Raw genomic sequence first — 20,016 nt, 5'->3', positions numbered from 1 at the left:
AATTTTTTTTACTTTTTTTTTTAATTTAGCATGTCAAATTCAATCACATGTGATTATCAAACCTAATCACATGTGATTGTAAAATAAACAATCACATGTGATTCTGCATGTCAAATCAAATCATATGTGATGGAAAAAAACATTCTAAATTTTTTTTTTAAATTTTTTTTTAACAGGAAATAGACTTTAATTCGGTGATTTGATTAAGTTTGTTAGCGTTTCGTGATCATATCTTCAAAATCTCAGACTTTAATTCGGTGATTTTATCAAGTTTTGATCAAAAACTTGGTGTCTAAAGATTTTAGCACAAATTTACTGAAATTCGTAATTTTACTAAATAAAATTTTTTTCAATCACATATGATCGGATTTGACATGCAGAATCACATGTGATTGGGTTTTACAATCACATGTGATTGGCATGCAGAATCACATGTGATTTACTGCATGTCAATTCAATCACATGTGATTAAAAAAAAAATTTCGAAAAAAGAAAAAAAATTTTGAAACAAAAATTAAATTTTTTTTTTTGAAAAAAAATTTAATTTAATTTTTTTGAATTTTTTTTCCAATCACATGTGATTATCGCGCCACGTGTCGCACTCTGGAAGGTCCCTTGAATCTCAACTTAAAACATGGCTTCATTTGAATATATATATATATATATATATATATATATATATATATATATATATATATATATATATATAGTGGTAGGATCAAGAGGGAAGTAACCAATCGGGGGAAAGCAGGGAGAAGCAAAATTATTTTTTTTTTCGTTTTCTGAAAAAACTTTGTTCACGAACATTATAGATGGGATGAAAATATGAACATTTAGTAGAGACACTTTTTGATAAATGTTTTTATTTTGACGGGAAAATGCTCGAAGAAGTAATATATAACAATTATCGTGTTTTTCAAGCGTATGTTGAGGTTTTAGCTATTGTGGTTTAGATATTAGGATTTAGATATTAGGGTTTATAGGGTTTAGATATTAGGGTTTAGAAATTTAGGGTTTAGGGTTTAGATTTAGGGTTTAGATTTAGGATTTAGATTGAGTTTTTAACACGAACGGTTTAGAGTTTAGGGTTTAGGGTTTAGGGTTTGGTGTTTTGGGTTTATGGAATAAACCCAAAACACCAAACCCTAAACCCTAAACCCCAAACTCTAAATCGGACTAAATTTTACTTCACAAAACATGAAAAAACGTTCATATTCTTCACGAACAATATTATCTTGAATGTTATTTTTGTCGATCATTTTCCCGCCTAAATAATAACATTCATCACGAAATGTCTCTTCTAAATGTTCATATTTTCGTGTGATCTTGATGCCGGAATAAAAAATTCCAAAAAAAAAAAAACGAAATTTTTTTTTTGCTTCCCCCCGATTGGTTACTTCCCCATTGATCATGCCCTATATATATATATATATATATATATATATATATATATATATATATATATAGTACGTAGTAATGGGTTGCTAGCTTTGCAACTTGTCTCGTGTCTTCGTAGTTTTGTTTAATAGGTTCTTGACATAATGTCATGGAACCACATTGTTTTATGATCTTTGAGTGAAATAAAATTGTCTCGCCTTTCAAAAAAAAAAAAAAAAAAATAATAATGCAAATTCGACAATTATCAAATATGTTTTAAATCCAACAAAATCTTTAGAGGTCCAAGTTTTTTTTTTGAACGAGTCAGAATAAATAAGGTTATTATCTTTTAGCCAAATATTTTTCGACCCATAACATTACCGTTATTATTATTACTGCGGAGGATTAGTTTTGGTTTGTCCTTCATAACTAAGATAATCATTTGTCATAAAATAAAATGATTTTAGAAAGATTATGTGTGTATAGTAAAAGAGAAATGTGTATATAATAAAAGTGAACGTGTTTACACGTAACGCTTTCTAGGAAAAGTATTGTAATGGATTTGATGATTTTTTTTCCGAATAACAAAAATGTATATTAAATATGATTTTTCACCAATTTGTGAAAAATCCATAACAAACACGAATACTGAATGTTGTACCGTATGCATAAGTGAAGTAATAATTGTGTTAGAGCACAAGGTGTCCGTGTCGATTTTTCATTGTCAATTTTAGTGTCCATTTTTGACACTGAAATTGACTGACAATGTGTAAGGTGGAGGTGTCCACAGTGTCGATTTCAGTGTCGATTTCAGTGTCCATTTTTTATTTTTTATTTTTTATTTTTTATTTTTTTAAATTGAATTTTAAATATTGTATTTAACTAATTTAATATAAAAACAAAATAATTGATTAAAATTCATAAAATAAACTATTACATTAACTAAAATTCATAAAATAAACCATTACATTTATTAAAATTCATAAAATAAACTAATACGTAATAAAATTCATAGGTCGTCACGAAGATCCCACAAATGTTCAACCAAATCAGATCGTATGCCCTCATGCACTTCTCTATCACGTAACTCCCTCGTTCTTCTTGCTCGAGCGTCGCACCTATCGATCCACGTACGTTGTATATGTTGGACGGGCCCAACTACCCAATCATTCTCAGCAAGGTTGTATCCATTGTCTTCGATAATGATGTTGTGTATCACGATGCAGGTGTACATTAGTTGTCTCATTATATTCACCTCGTAAGCTCGTGCGGGTTGCTGAAGAATATGCCAACGGCCTTGAAGGATACCAAACGTTCTTTCAACATCTTTGCGAGCACTCGCTTGTTTCTTAGTAAAGTAAGTACGTTTTTCGTCAACGGCACCTGAAAATCCCTTAACAAAGGCCGCCCAAGTTGGGTGTATAACCGTATGCTAGCTGACGTAGCGCGGCTGTCATCTTCAAATGTGGGCTAATACTCCACTTACCACGTGAAACTTGTCTTCGATGAAACCATCTAAAATAATACGGCAATGGATTTGCTGAGTAGCTTAGAATATCATTCATAATCCTAAGAAAAACACGTCGCCGCATTCGAAATCTTCGTTTGAAATTATCAGCCGAATATTTGCAACCCTCGTTAAAATAATCGTCCATCAAACGATCATGTGCTTCATAATGATTTCGACGTATATAACGACGTGAGTTAACTTCTTCTTCATCGGATAAATTTTCAATTACGTTTATTGTGTACTTCGTGAATGAGTCGCCGGAAGAACTCGAAGAAGACGACATATTTTGGGAAAAAGATAAAAAAAATTGATGAATAAAGATATAAAGTGGTGAAAGGTGAATAATGAGTGTGTGTTAAAATGTAGTGTTATTTATAGTGTAAAAAAGGAAAAAGAAAAAAAAAAAAAACCCAAAACTAGCCGTTAAACGGCTAGTTTTTTCAAAAAATCAAACAATTCATCCGTTGCCACCAGCGTCGGTTTGTGGAGGTTGGAAATCGACGGCGGGATCGACGCCGTGCCGGGGTCGACCGACCGTCGATCCCGGCGTCGATTTGGGGTTGACGGTCGATTTTCCCATGGACACCGAGAGCTCTTATATCAACATCAACTCAATTCAATCAACTATTTATCATATATATATATATATATATATATATATATATATATATATATATATATATATATATATATATATATATATATATATATATATATATAGGGGAGAGATCAAGGGATAAAGAGTAAATTGGGGATAAGTGAATAAGTAAATCCTGTCCACAGATCTCATTAAATAAAAAAAATAAAGCGGAAGGTCAATTTGGTAAATTGACAAATTTAATTAAAAGACGTAAAAGAAAAAAGAAAACAAATTTGGGGTTCATGTTCGTCGAATTCATCCGGCGATTTTGCGACATTCATCGCCTGACAAATCTAATTAAAAGACGTAAAAGAAAAAAGAAAACAAATTTAGGATTCATGTTCGTCAAATTCATCCGTCTATTTTGCTACATTCATCGCCCAAATTCAGAAACGGGATTTGACGATTTTGTTCGTCGACATTCCTCGCCCAAATTTACATTGAAATTACAAATAACTATAAATTTAGGGTTCATGTTCGTCGAATTCATCTGTATTTTGTACAATTTAAACTGAATCGAATTTCAAAATATTGGGTTTCAAATATTAGGGTTCGCTCATTCACAAAGAATACAGTGATAAATTGCCACCGTGACCTGCTACTGCTGAGCAACAAACAACCAGAATTGGCACTTGAAGGAGGTACTAATTCATTCACTTTTCTTTTATTTATAATATTATGTTCTGATTAGACTTATAACTTAAAATGTTATTCTGGATGGGTGATAACAATGTTGGAAGTCAACAAAGTGGAGTTACCATTAGAGAAAGTCAACGATCATATATCTCAAGGCACCCCCATTCAATCATTTTATGATAGTCAAGTTAATAATGGAAAAGGGCCTGCTGTTTTTGTTATTTGCTAGAGTTTATTGTTATTTCCTCCTGTTTTGAACCAATTTGATGTTATGAACTATGTTTCTTTTTGAACCAAGTTAATGTTATGAACTATGTTGCTTTTTGTTGCAATTTTATGTTATTTCCTACAATTTATAGTTGTTTCCATTTACTGTATTGTTATGCAGTTTTATGTAGCTGTAGTTTTTGTTACCATGGAAATAAATATGAAGTTTGTATGCAACTGCAGTTTTTATATTCAACCTGAAGTTTGTTGATATTGGAGGCCTAATATGGATCTGATTGTGGGTTACAGACTATTCAGTAATGCTTCTAGAATGAATGTGCATAGAGAATTCGAATTGAGTAATGTTATGATCTGTGGCTTTGATTTGAGTGAAATGGTTTATTCTGAGTATCCGATTATGATGGTACAAATCTGAAAAAGTCAAACCAAAGTGAAGGCAATAAGCATCTGATTATAATGGTTCTCTTTATGGTCAAATTGAAAAAGTCAACAAAAGGGGATATGGAGCAGCGTCTACATGTTTTGATAAGTTTATGTTTGAATGAATGTATTGAGTTATGCCTTCTTATCTAAGGTGCTAAAATTGAGAGTTTTTAAGAGATGTATTGAGGAGAAAACTTGTTGGAATATTTGGTGCAAGATGACTTGTATGTCACTTGTTTACCATTCTAAATGACAAAAATATATACTCCGTAATAATAATCTCTTAGCACGTTAACTTTCATCAAATATATCATAATACCATATTAAGTAACAAATATAAAAGATTCACTAGATGTATGTTAACAATCACCAGATGTATGTTAATATTAACATTCACCAAATGTATGTTATAGTTCGTCGAATGTATGTTATCGTTCCTCAATTGTATGTCCTCGTTCGTCGAATGTATGTTATCGTTCCTCGAATGTATACTCGTTCGTCGAATGTATGTTATCGTTCCTCGAATGTATGTTATTGTTCCTCGAATGTATGTTATCGTTTCTCGAATGTATGTTATCGTTCCTCGAATGTATGTTATCGTTCGTCGAATGTATGTTATCGTTCCTCCAATGTATGTTATCGTTCCTCGAATGTATGTTATTGTTCATTGAATGTTATCATTCGTCCAATGTACGTTATTGTTCATTGAATGTATGTTATCATTCAATATTTTTTTCTAGTTGCCATAGTGTTACTTATGCATCTAGTAAAAAAAAATCAACCATATAACAAAACAACACTATAAAGGCCTACTATAAACGCATACCATTGAAAACCATAATCAATGAACAATGCATTATAAATGCCTACATTTCAGTAAAAAGGCCTACTATAAACAAATACCATGTCTTACTCAATGGACCAAAATGGATCATATAGTATCCAAACTTTGAAGCTAATCAATTAGTAGCTACCTAACTTCGGGCACAACGACAACAGGGAGCTCATACAATGGCATGTGCCAAAGCTTGTACTGTAGAGACCCGTCCTAATCCATCCGGACGAAGTCCATATCGATTATAAACGATTCACAACAGTTGATTTCATCGCGAGGTACTTGACCTCTATATGATACATTTTACAAACATTGCATTCGTTTTTGAAAAGACAATCTTTCATTACATCGAAAGTGGCATGCATATCATTTTATAATATATCTAACTATAATTGACTTAATAATAATCTTGATGAACTCAACGACTCGAATGCAACATCTTTTGAAATATATCATGAATGACTCCAAGTAATATCTTTAAAATGAGCAATTGCACAGCGGAAGACTTCTTTCATACCTGAGAATAAACATGCTTTAAAGTGTCAACCAAAAGGTTGGTGTGTTCATTAGTTTAACATAAATAATCATTTCCATCATTTTAATAGACCACAAGAATTTCATTTCCAGTTCTCATAAATATACGTCCCATGCATAGAGACAAAAATATCATTCATATGGTGAACACCTGGTAACCGACATTAACAAGATGCATATAAGAATATCCCCTATGATTCCGGGAAATCCTTCAGACATGATATAAAACGAATTCGAAGTACTAAAGCATCCGGTACTTTGGATGGGGTTCGTTAGGCCCAATAGATCTATCTTTATGATTCGCTTCAATTAGTAGATCGGTTTACTAATTCTTAGGTTACCAAGAAAAAGGGGGCATATTCGGCTTCGATCATTCACCCATATAATGTAGTTTCAATTACTTGTGTCTATTTCGTAAAACATTTATAAAAATTTCGCATGTATTCTCAGCCCAAAAAAATAAAGGGTAAAAAGGCAAATGAAACTCACATAATGTATTTTGTAGTAAAAATACACATGACTATATTGAACAATGCAGGATTGGCCTCGGATTCACGAACCTATATCATTTGTATATATATTAAAATATATAATGGAAATCACATAATTTTATTTATTAATATATATTATTTATGTATATATATTTGCAGTTATATAGAATTTATTTTAAATCCTAATTAAAAACATATACTTATATTATATCTTAAATTATATGTTACATATACTTATTGTGTATATATATATATATATATATATATATATATTTTAAAATGGTTAATATCCATTCATTTAGTTATATTAATGTATATATCCATATATATACATGTATGTATATATATACATTGTTATTATTATGTTTGAAAATCAATAGTTTGTTACCTGTAATTATTTATCTAGATAGTGTTAATATATATAGTTATATGAAATATTAATATAGTTATAATATATGTACTAAATACATTTTATATACAAAATTATTTATTCGTTAAAAATGATAGTTTTGACATTAGTGGGTTACTAATAATAATAACTTTATTAATAATGATGTTACTAATAATAGTAATAATATTATTAATAATGATAATAATGATACTAATAATTATAAAATGATGCTAATTAAAGAAAATTCTAATAAATTTTATTGTTTTCATATTAATGATAATAATAATAATCCTAAACATGTTAATAAGAATAGTACATATATTAATAATGATATTCATAATAATAGTTATAATTCTTGTAATAATAATACTAATTAATAATGATAATAATAATAATAACCCTAAGTTTTATTACGCATATTAATAATACTAACAAATAATGATAATACAAACAAATATTAATTATAATATTAATAACAACAATAATAATAACAAATAATAATAATAATAATAATAATAATAATAATAATAATAATAATAATAATAATAATAATTAATAATAATAATAATAATAATTATAATAAAATTAGATATAAAAGAATGTATACCCTTAAGAGAAACTGTTCTAAAAAGAAATGCCCATGACCGGGCTCGAACCCGAGACCTCACGTTAACCGACCCAACACCCAAACCATCCAAGCTGTATTGTCTTTATGTTATTATACGACTCAAAATTAATTATAAACCGTGTTGTTTATCTCCTTCTTCTTCAATACTCAATCATACGGATCCAAACTCAACCAAAACCAAATCGTGAATTACAAAAATCAATTTAAAACTTAATATCCAATATATAATCACTTATATGTGATTAATTTCTTTGAAAAAAAAATAAAAAGAAAAGAACTAGTGCTGCTGCTCGTCGTGATTAAGAAAAAAAAATTGATTGATGATTTGAGGACGTTTTAGCAAAAGGTTTCAACACAAGATACATTTCAAATTACTCCTAATAACCTTCTGAATCCTCAATTTCAACAAAAACATCAAAACGATTTCAAATTTCGCGATGAACAATTTGTTTGACTTTTGGTTTCTAAAGTTTGACTTCAAAATTCGGATTCGATAGGAAGAATTGGAGGATAATCTTTTGCAGATAGTTTAAGAAAAGGGTTACTAACAAGACCATATTAACACATTTTGGAATTGAATTCAAATTTGTAATATGAATAAAAAGTTGAAGGAACAGAGGTTCTTGGGTTTATTTTTGATACTTTTCTGTTTTGATTTTCCGATTTGCAGTAGTTATGATATATAATGTGATAATAATTGAGTAGAAACACTAGTTAATCACGGATTGGTATTATTGGATACTAATGTTGACAAGAAAATTACATCAGAAGAAGATAGGATCGGAAGCAGACAGGAAAAAAGGAAAAGAAATAAACAAAGATATCAGATAGTGCTGGTTCTCTAATTACATGCGTAAAATATATCTGTATTTATTTAATTAGACCTAATATCAATATATGTATCTGTATTTAATTGTACTAATACATTATCTGCATTTATGTATTTGTATTTATATATTATAATTAATCTTACTACTTAACAAATATAACAATAATAATATTATTCTTAATATTATAAATAATAAAATTTCTTTAGTAATATCCTAGTAATAATAATATTATTATTAATGATAATAATAATAATAACTATAAAATTTATAACCGTAATATTAATAATAATAATACTGATTATAATAATACTAATATTGTTATTGATAGTAATAATAATACTATAGCAATTCATATATTTCAACTTCATACCTATATTATATATATTATATTAGCACAAATAATAATATTAATATTAGTATAAATAATAGTGAAAGTAATAATAATAATTTTGATATAATACTATATCTAAATTTGTAGTTATATATTATTAACTATGTAATATTTAATAATCATATAATATATTATATAATAACTTTTTATTGAATATTTATCATTTATAAATTTTATATATCATGATATACATATAATAATAATTATACCTATAACTTATATTATATATATATATAGATTCGTTTTTAATTACACTTACTTATCTTGTATCCTATTTTAAATATTTAATTCAAATGTTAAATTTATATTTTGTAGTTTCAATTTATTATATATACTTACACTTATATACTTATATGTATACATTTTTATTTATAAATAATTGTTCGTGAATCGTCGGGAATAGTCAAAGGTCAGATGATTTCATAAAATAGTTTAAGCATTTTAGGACTCAACATTACAGACTTTGCTTATCGTGTCGAGATCAGATATAAAGATTAAGTTTAAATTTGATCAGAAATTTCTGGGTCGTCACATGTACCACGGTTGCTGAAGCTAATGGATGTAAAAAGTCTTAAAATGGAACAACAGAAGCAATTTCCACAAGACCACAACTGCAGACCCTTACGCCCTAAATTTCCTGCAAGAAATGAAACACATAACTATGTAACGGAGTCTGATAATGTTTAAGAAAAAGAAAGCATGACCAATTTCATCTAATGTTAATCGATAACATTTAATGATGGATGTTAACTGATAACATTCAAGCCAACACTTTCTTCACACATAAATTATGAAAAAATATCTTCAAATAAAATAACAAAATACGAAAATATTCTGATGAAGATCTGTAGCAGTTCGCACTGTGATCTCAACCAGACTAGGTTCATAAGAGTATTCTTCTTTTTCCATATATCCAAAGCTCAATTTTCCATTTAATAAGTGATGGACTCTTCACAATAGATTAATCTATAGATAAACTACGCACAACAGTTTAAACTATATACATGATTACATGAATTGAGATCTAACCTCGATTACGAACGGCGTCATCGGCGGACATGGCAGCAACGAAATCAATAACATAGGTCTTATCATTAGATGATTCATGATGAATTACAATGCACATATTGTTACAAATTGTTCATACTAAAACTGTTCCTTACCGGATCAACATTAACTCAACTACAAAAAACATGATATCACCAGCGCCGATGATTGTGACTGAGACGTGATTTTGTTGCTAGAAATTCATCATGAGATTAATCGATAACTTAAATAATCAATCAAATGAACGAACGTACGATAGATTAAATTATGAACGATCGATTAAGTTAAGACCTCAATTGCATCTTATAAAGGCAAAATATCTATATCTATATCTATAGATAAGATAAGATATAGATGAAATAAAGGATATGAATGAACGTACTAATTAGTGGATGTGTAAATCAACCTTGTCTAAACATCCAAATGCCTCAACATACACACTTATAATTCCAATCCAGTAAACTGAATTCTTCTCGAATTTCACATCAATATGAAATTTCAGCTAATACTCAACTCGCCTAAAGTGCCAATTTTGGCCACCTATAACCAATACGTATATGCACCTGTACCACCTTCAAATCTATATTAATAATTCTGTTTAGGCTATTAGCGAAATATAACACAACTATGCTTTGTTCCCCATGAATATGCAAATATAGATACAATAATTCATTACTGAATTGCCTTGTGACCACACAACAGACTGTACTAACTCAGACTGCCCGTTTTAAGGATAAAATAGTATATACCGAGACATGTACTAACAAATTGATTCAGTAGATTTTATGGCCTTCTAGCTAATATACATCCAAAATACCAGATTATTTCACAAAATTTTGAAAATAATTAATCAATGCATATACATAACGTAACTAATGTGCTAGAATAATATTTATCATTTAGACCGAGAGGGTCAAGTCGAGAAAATGATAAGATAGCAACGTATTCTTGCCAAATGCCATAACTGTAACATCTTCTTACCCATCAAACACTATAATACATAAAGAAGGTTAAATTGTTGTCTATATTTATATACTTTTCTAGTACTGCATGCAACACGTTTTTAACCAACTCAAACATTATCAGATGCAAGTGTGTTAGGACATATCTGCTTACACCAAATGAATCCATCAATTATAGTTTGATAAAAATAATAGATAGAAGATTAAAGCAAAGAAACCTTACCGAACAGTATCCAAAAACCTGCTGGAAGCCCCTATCATCATCTAAATTCTCCAGCTTTTGCCAATATCCTGCACATATGCAACAAACACCGACATGAGTTCATTCAACAACAGTGAGTAAACAATTAGGCCACAATAAAAAAAAATATAATAGTGAATAAAGTACCTGATTTTGATTTTTCTTACTTCGTACATAAGCTCTAATGCATTTCGATCTGATTAGAGAGAGCTCATAAGAATTTTGAGATGCATCTGATGTGTGGCATTTCATAAAGACCTAAAAAACCATACGCAATAAAAAAATTAATAAATATCCATGCATTTAAATTATAGCTATTAGAGAAGCGGGTTAAATGGGTCAAATGGATCAAACATCACCAAAAGCAATTTTAAATGGATAGATATTAGAAACTCCTAAACCCTTTTCATTCAAATGTTCAGCTTACAATTCTAATACTACTGCTTCACAATCATAGTTAACACATCAAATATTCACAAAATCATATAACACAGAACAAAGTTTTTTTAGTGCCATTAAATTTCAGCACATTTCAACCACACCTAAAAAAACCAATTTCACCTTCAATCTATTTTTGACTCGTTACCATTTTCCCCAATGTGTCCATCTTGACACCTCTACTAGATACTGCTATTTGTGATCCAGCCCAAGGTGTATCTCCAGCATTATCAAGCTAAAGGCGGTCCGCTGAATGCAAGCAATAAGCTCTGCATTTCTGTCTTCGCCCTTTAACCATCTAACTGAATCCAAAAATTCTAACATATATTAGCACGAAACATTAAATTAAATAGAGAATATAATAAAGCGTCATTATAAGCTAAGTAGCTAACATTATTTCTACCCATTTGAACTTTAAAGTTAAACATATCCTGATTAGGCCCATATATATGTAAATGGGTCAAATAGGCACCTTTACTTTTTATAATACTGTCATTCAATTCGATGTTTCATTGTCTAGCAAATATCTTTTTGTTTCTACCCTGTTTCATATAAAATACAAAAAAAAAAAAAAACAGCAATATTACATGATAAAATAAAACTATTACCTACGAAATATCGAAATAGTAACCAAAATGAGAAGTTGCTATAAGAAACTGCATATCCACTACTGACCCTATATCTAACCAAATCTTGATTCTAAGAGAGAAACTGTGTGTTCTAAGGTTTAATAATTCACCAACATTCAATGCGTTGAAGCAGGTAGAAGGTTGCATTTCCTTAAGGTTTACTTACATTCAGCATAAATAATTTTTAGATTGCCAAGATTTGTTAGAAACTTGACACGAGTTAAAGATTCCCTTAAGTCGTATGTGTTGTTTGCAACCTGCTTGCTAATCGAACCCTGCACTAACGTTCCTTATGGTGAAAAGCAATACAAGGGTCAAAAGCTTGTTCAAAGTGAAATATAAATGCATACAAACTAAATGATATGTATTCAAATTTTTGATTATTGTCGAAGCAATAATAATTACATACTTCAAGATTATTGTATACTTGTGAGCTGCAGCGGTAAAAAGTAAGACATTTAGAGCCTACTTAATAACTCAAGAAAGATGGAAGCTTGCCAGCACCTAACTCAGACACAAATGGTGGATTAAAACACTACCCTTTGACTCCATTAAGGCTTATAAGGGGTCTGGTATGCTTAGTTTATTACCTTTCAACTATCTTCATGTTTATGATCTATTTTAGTCCAATGATTGCAGTTGGAAAAAACCTCTATAAACCTTTTTCTATGGTACAATTTATTTCATAATTCTGTAAAAAACTAAAAAAAAAAAAAGTAAGAGGTGCCATCTTTCTTCATGAACAAAGCTACACGAAACAGGTTTTTTCAATGCTGAGTAAATACAAAATAAGGTATTAAAAAAGCATTGCAATTCAGTAGCTTAAAGAAACTAGACATATATAAATAGTTCAATTAAATCACAAATTTACAAATCAATTCAGTAAAACATATAACTAAGTAATGAAACTGAATCGAACATTTAACTAAATTGAATATACCATTTTATTGGAAGAAGCTGGTTTCATCATTTAGTAACCTATCATCTTCACTCGCCAAAACATGATGATGCTCTAGTTTTGGAAGCAGGTTTTTCGAAAAGGAACAATTGAAAACGCATCAGCAATTAAAATTAAAGAATCAATTGATGATTCAACCACAGACAACTGAAATTAGAACTAATGTGATTGAACCATAATCACAACAATAAGAAAACCACTGACCTAGAAATTGATAACTTGAATTCAATAGAATGAATCGACTAACCTGAATGAATACATACGCTTCTCTAATCGTATCAACAGAAGGTTAAGTGGTGGTATGGAGTGGAATTGAAATCAAACATGAATCTGATTTAGGTTGGATTGGCGTGAAAGTGACGAGCAATAAATTAATTACCTAATGGACCAAACTACCCCTGGTGACAAAATACAACGCAGGATCACCAAGTTAAAATGGACTGGAGGACGGATGTTGATGAGAAGAGATGAACGGATTGATGATTGCTTATCCCCTTATCCCTGATCAACCTACTTAGTGCTTGATCTTCACCCTATATATATATATATATATATATATATATATATATATATATATATATATATATATATATATATATATATATATATATATATATATATATATATATTATACATATCTGAAAGACAATACTACGTCACTCGTCTTTAAACTTGTATCAAAATCACCCACGTTGTCTTTTAACTTTTCTTTATTGGCTATTCACTGTACTTTCAAAAAATAAATAAAATAAAAACATTTGTCGTCATTCCATATAGTTGCCATCTCTTTTTTCTGCTAATCTGAAACATGTGCCAGATATGTGAGGGTATATTGGTCATTTTAGTCTTGTTTTTCCTGTACTACTTTCTCCACTTACTCTATCCGTGTCAAAATTATAAACCCCGATAACCAAATTTAAGATCTGAAAGTAATTTTGTCATTATGAAAGTAAATAATGAAAGTAATTCAGAAACCTAATGTAAAATATTCAACTATTACACTCTTAACAAGCATACACCAGCAATCTATATAACAAGCATACACCAACAATCATTGAACTACTGGAACAACCATCGTCACCTGCAAACAATCGTTGCCGCCTTCATCATACATCACCCATCATCATCTATCATCGTCACATGCAAACAACCATCGACCCATCGTCACCTTCATCATACATCACCCATCGTCATTTTCATCATCTATCATCTATCATCTATCATCTATCATCTATCATCTATCATCATAATCAGCCATCGTCACCTTCAAACAATCATTGACATGTTTAAACCCAATTGAAATCGTAGATTCACCATCGGAATACACACCATCACTGTTGATGAAATAATGGTTCTCTGTACTCTATCAGATTCGGAAACAAACTTACAACCTTTTATCAGATCCAGAAATAAACTAGCGGTTCAATTAGGGATTCGTTTAATTTGGTGAGGGTTTTTACTTTTGATTTGCATGTTTTACGATGGATGGTGACGATGACATCGAAAAAATAAAACCCTTTGTTGACGACCATTTGATGTAACCCAGATCTATGGATGATTAAATTGACGATGGATGATTAAAAATGGGTTTTTACTTTCATTATTTAAGAACAACGAAAGTAACTGATGTAACCCAGATCTATGGACGAAGATGACTATGGGTTTGATTCAATTTTCACCATTTGAATTTGTAATGAATTTATCAAAGATAGATTTAGAGATAAAAAGAAATAAGAAAAAAGAAAAAATAAATTAAATTATTTGATTAAAATTTATAAAAAGACTAAACTACCATTATATATTTGGCACATGCTTTAAGTTGACGGTAAGTTTAGATGGTAATGAGACGGAAAGATGACAAGCGTTATTTTTTGAAAGTTTAGTGACGAGCAAATAAAAAAAAAAGTTTAAGGATGATGTGATTGATTTAGATACAAGTCAAGAAAAACCTGCGTAATTTTGTCTATATCAAAATACAAGGAGTTTATTAAATGATTATTATATTATACTCCCTCCGTCACATATTAATAGTCTATAGATAAAAGAACACACAGTTTAAGAAATCTTATCATTACACAATATTTTTTCTTTACTTTACTGTTTTACCCCTTACTTTTTACCTATCTTTTTGTCTTAACGCAAAAGTTAAAGGTATAAAGGAATCTATTAATAGTCCATCCGTCCCATATTAATAGTCCATAGATAAAAAAACACACATTTTAAGAAATTTCATCATTACACAGTATTTTTTCTTTACTATACAATTTTATCCCTTAATTTTTACCTATCTTTTTGTCTTAATGCAAAAGTTAAGGGTATAAAGGAATCTATTAATGGAAGTAGACTATTAATTTGGGACAATCCCAAAAAAAAAAAAAAAGAGTGGATTATCAATATGGGATGGAGATTGAAAAGTTTAAGTGAATTTAATGCTTCTTATGTTATGTTATGTTATGTTATGCATTAAGAATAAAAGTTAGCCATTCCCTAATATAAATTATTCGGTTCACTTTTTTTACGGCAAAAATATTAATATATATATATATATATATATATATATATATATATATATATATATATATATATATATATATATATATATATATATATATATATATATATATATATATGAAAATCGTAAAGACCTGGTGATACATACGAACGATAAATATCGAAAGGTCTCACTCTGATCGTCCTACATATTGGACGATAAGATTGAAAGAGAGCGAGTACATTAAAAATGCAAAGGACAGTACAAACTAATAACCACCAAACCTAAATCTAAAAATACATCAAGTCGTGCACATATCTAACGCCGCAATCACCACTACTCAAAAGCCGTACAACTAAAATGAACATCGGGCACTCCAGTAGCACCTAACCCGAGGCCTGCAAATCAAAGTAACCTCTCGTACCCAAAGAACCACGTAACAACTGTAAGACCCTGTTTCCTTTTTCAGTTCAATGGGATGCCGTCCTCCCTTTTGAAATTGGATGCCGTCCCAATTCCTGGACGCCATCCAATTGTACTGACGGGCCAGCTGTGTAACTTGTTTTAAAAAGGCCATTTTGGTCAATTCACTTGGGTGTCGGTTTGGAGCCTTCAAAGCTGATCCATTGGCCATTTGTGGATCTCATTCACCTACACAAACACTCTCATCCATATCTAGAGAGAGAGAGAAAGAGTTTAGAGAGAGAGAGAGAGAGAGAGCTTGAATTGGAGAAGAAGGAGTAGGATTCTCACCAAAATTCGAGTTTTAAAGTTGTTCATCTCATTCTTGGCTATGTTGTGGTTGTTGTGGTAAGTTCTAACTCCGAGTTTCATTGTGTGCTTTGATATTCAAAGTTAGGGTTTGAACTTGATTTGTAGCGAAACCTATTTAAACTCTTGAAGTGAGTTCATTGATGCTAGTAATCGGGTTTATTGTTGTTGTTGGTGGGTTTTGGGTTGGAAACCAACTTGGCCATGGTTAAGGTTTGTAAATTGGGTATAATCACTAGTGTTAGTGATTATGGAAGTGTTGGAACCCATTTGGGGGTATTTGGTTGATTAATTTTGAAATGGGTCAAGATTAGGGTTTGTGTGTCATTTTGGGCTAGATAAGTGTTTAACACTTGTGTTGGGTTTTAATTGGCGTATTAGGACCATTTTCACTTGTATTAGTGATTATTGGTTAGTTTGAGCGCGGTTTGTGCTTGGAAGTGCATTTGGGTCAAAATTGCACTAGTTGTCAAATTGGGTTGGTTTGTAAGTCCACCCTAATTGTGTTATTTGTATTGTGATAATGGAATAGGTACTTTTCATTGACGTGTTGCGGATTTGTTCGGTTGCATTCATCAAGACGACAACGTGAGTGTTAATATCCTATGTGCATATGTATGTGTAGGATGGATGCGGGTCGGGTTGAGACGACCCGTCCTAATCCATAAGGATGAATACAATATCATATGATTATATTGTGAGGTATATGACCTCAAAATGATACATTTTACAAACATTGCATTCATTTTTTTTAAGACAAACTTTCATTACATCGAAAGTTGACAGGCATGTATACCATATACCTTATATCAGTAATATATGTACTAAATTCGTGATTCATCATATACTATCTAACGACGAAATTAAATATACAAGCATGCATAATCAAATATACTCGAGCACTAGTCAGGAATATACTATTAATATATAAAAGATAAGATTTGAATGTTCACGTATCAATATTGAGATTCAATATTGTAGGAAAGGTACATAGACGTAACGGAGATGATAAACACTAGATTTGACTCACGAGCATACCCCGAATAATACCCATAACCTCCATAGCTATAACCCATAATTTGCTTAGCTCTATCCCATTCGTAAAACCCGTTTGGAAATAACTCGTTCATAACCTCGTCGTAATATTTTATGTAATAATAATAATAATAATAAGATTAATATTAATATTAATATTAATCTTATTAATAATAATAATAATATAAATAATGATTATAACGCATAGAGAGTAGATACATGTATTTGTGTGTGTTGTGAAAAATGAAAACGTTCGACTTATAAAGACTTGACACACCAAACCCACTCATACGATCGCATGACTTTGTGATGGTTTATCATGCGATCGCATGACCCATTTTTACAGCTCATATTCGTTTATCATTTTGTGCCGACGGTTTATAATATATATATATATATATATATATATATATATATATATATATATATATATATATATATATATATTTAATTTATATAATTACTTATATATTATATTAAATTCACGTGCATTGTTGACTTGAAATTTTCGTTCCAATGACTCGTACGTTGTCACTCGACTTATGTCCTGGTTTCGATTTCTCGAACGCATTTTCGTACGCTTAGAAAACTAGCACTCTACGTTACGCGACAAGTACCTTAATAAATAATTAGGCTTAAAACATTGATAAACTATATCACTCAAAATATAATTTGTACATATGAGTGTTATGATCATTTACTTCTTTAAATCAACGTTTCGTTACTTATATATATGATCATATTAATCAAAACGATCTTTATTTAGTTAACATTATATTTAGTCACTTTGTAAAATATATATATGTATATATATATATATATATATATATATATATATATATATATATATATATATATATATATATATATATATATATATATATATATATATATATATATATATATTCTTCAATATAAATTTGTATATATTATATAGGATTGAAATATTTATTTAATAATATTATATTTTGGTTTTTCAAAAGTAATTATATTTCAAAGTTCGTTTATGATCGTTTAAATAATAGAAAAAAATATTATGTCGTATTACGTTTACGTTTTTGAAACACTATATATACTTGTAATTTATAATATAAACTTTAATTAAATCCTTCAAAATTCCTAAACAAATTATCTTAAAATGTTTTATTAATAAGGTTCTTCTTAAACTGAAAACGTTTTTGTACGTTTGAAGCTCAATCAAATGAATATGAAAATTTTGTTTTTTCAAAACTAAATATATTTAAGAACCATTTTGTTAAAAGTTTAGAATAAGGAAAATCGTTATATCATGACATGTTTTATAATAGTAAAATCATAAATGACACATAACAAGTTTCAAGTTTCTAAATCATCGTTTATTGGTGAAGCATAGGATATAGTCCAATGGTTAATTAAATGTATGAAATAGTTTAATGTAAAACGTTGATTTACTTAACTTGTCGGTATCCATTTTCTAAGTTATCTATATTCCCTAATTTCACTTTCACGTTAAATAATATGAAAACTATATTGTCATCTTATCAAAAGTCACGAGTGAAATATAGTAAAGCATGTATTGGAAATCAAACAAGAATCTCCACTAACTTTTGTCTAACTCCCGTTAAGTGACACTTTGTTCTTACATGTAAATCACTTTACCATTTTCCTAATGTTGTTAAAACGGAAAGATTTCTTAAATCACAGTGGACCTCACAACAGAGACTCGTAATCATAATGAATCTTAATAACTCAATCATTTGATATCATATTGTAATTTCGTCGATAAACATATTGAACAAATATGTTCATGGAAGGTATTATACGTTTAATACTTTGTTAACATTCTCAAGTTATAACATATATACATATACATATATATATATGTATATATATATATATATATAATCATATTCATTTATATAATGGTTCGTGAATCGTCGAAATTTGGTCGAGGTTAAATGAATGTATGAACACAGTTTAAAATTCTTGAGATTTAACTTTACAAACTTTGCTTATTGTGTCGGAATAATATAAAGATAAAGTTTAAATTTGGTCAGAAATTTCCCGGTTGTCACAGTACCTACCCGTTAAAGAAATTTCGTCCCCGAAATTTGATTGGAATGGTTATGGCTGATAATAAGTATGTTTTCATGACGTATACGAGCTGAAAATTAGTGTTTTATCATCATCGAGTAATATAGATAAATAATTTGATTTTGTGAAGAGTACGAATGAAGCTATCACAAAAGATTGAAATGAATAAATGCAGGTTTGTCTTAACCTGTGACGTAGTCACGGTTGATTTCCGGAATTCAAGGGATTTAGAGGAAATCTTCATAATAAGATTTGGTAATTAAGAAAATTAGGATCCGCTTTGATTAAATGCGATAATCTGTTTTGATTGCCCTGTCGGATATTTTACTTTATATCCATCCTCTTCGTTTCCTTATTCCCACAGCTCACACCTTCTATTCTTCTTCCCTCAATTCATACTTTAAAACATTCGTCAATATGCTCCATCCCGTTCTGATCCTTGATATACTTCTAACTT

Source organism: Rutidosis leptorrhynchoides, chromosome 6, assembly GCF_046630445.1.
Source record: "Rutidosis leptorrhynchoides isolate AG116_Rl617_1_P2 chromosome 6, CSIRO_AGI_Rlap_v1, whole genome shotgun sequence".
In the NCBI taxonomy this organism is placed as follows: domain Eukaryota; kingdom Viridiplantae; phylum Streptophyta; class Magnoliopsida; order Asterales; family Asteraceae; genus Rutidosis; species Rutidosis leptorrhynchoides.
This window is presented reverse-complemented; position numbering follows the sequence as displayed.